The sequence below is a fragment of the Penaeus monodon genome, chromosome 32 (assembly GCF_015228065.2).
Source record: "Penaeus monodon isolate SGIC_2016 chromosome 32, NSTDA_Pmon_1, whole genome shotgun sequence".
Classification (NCBI taxonomy): Eukaryota; Metazoa; Arthropoda; class Malacostraca; order Decapoda; family Penaeidae; genus Penaeus; species Penaeus monodon.
The window spans coordinates 14650981-14652007 of NC_051417.1; positions in this window are offsets into that span (position 1 = coordinate 14650981).

The window sequence follows — 1027 nt, forward strand, 5'->3', positions numbered from 1 at the left end:
GAATCATGACCTAATATGTTTAAAAAAAAATGTAACAATGTATCTCTATCTTTAATCTTTTAAATCTATATGTATGAGTCTGCAGTACCGAGTTTCGAAGCAGCGAACGCCAAACAGCCTCTTACTGGAGGATGCAAATTAAGGCTTTGTCTGTGCAATGTACCAGTTGCACCTCCGATAATTTATGTACAACAAGGAATTGGGATTGTAAGATAAAACAAAGTCTGTGTTTTTCAATAACGGGCATTTATAATTTTTCAGTGTAGGTGGCATTGTAGATGTTAGCATCATTGAGTAATATTGATGACTTCCATTTAATAAACATGTGAAAACTGATTAAATTTAAAAATTATTGTCTAGATGCTACTGACTGGAGAAAATCGACAAAAATACTATGACATGAAAATAAAATTGTGAAGAGATACACACCATCTCGCTAAGAAAAACAAAACAAAACAAAAAACTAACTCACGAAACATGCACGCACACTCTCACATAACGTGTATGTCACTTTCTGAATGAACTGAAACTTGTTCCGCAGCCTCGCGCGTTACCTCTGCCCCATGTGTTAATTTACTGCTATATAATTTTAAAACGCACTCTTCACACCTGATACTAGTCAAAGGTATATAAAAAAATATCACACTTCAGATACAAATAAAAAGTAACAATCACATCCCGTAGGTGAAACACGTGCAGTACTACATGAAAAAGTCTGATGTTTCAAAAGAAAAAAACACAATCAATGTAACTTTTAACAACGAGCACAAAAAACTGTTCTCACCCTTTTGGATTAATGCTTATAAAGTAATGATTTAACAAACACTCAAATCAAGCAAAGCCATGTAGGTTACTGATATACCCCATTCTGAAATATCTCATGAAATGATAGTGACATTGGTGTTTATGAAATACGGTGACTTACAATGAAATGAAAGATATACATAAATCTTCTTCCGGATATCACCCCTCTGGCTGCGACTCCACTATCTCTTTTGTGAAATTTGTTGCAAAAAGATGGTTTCTC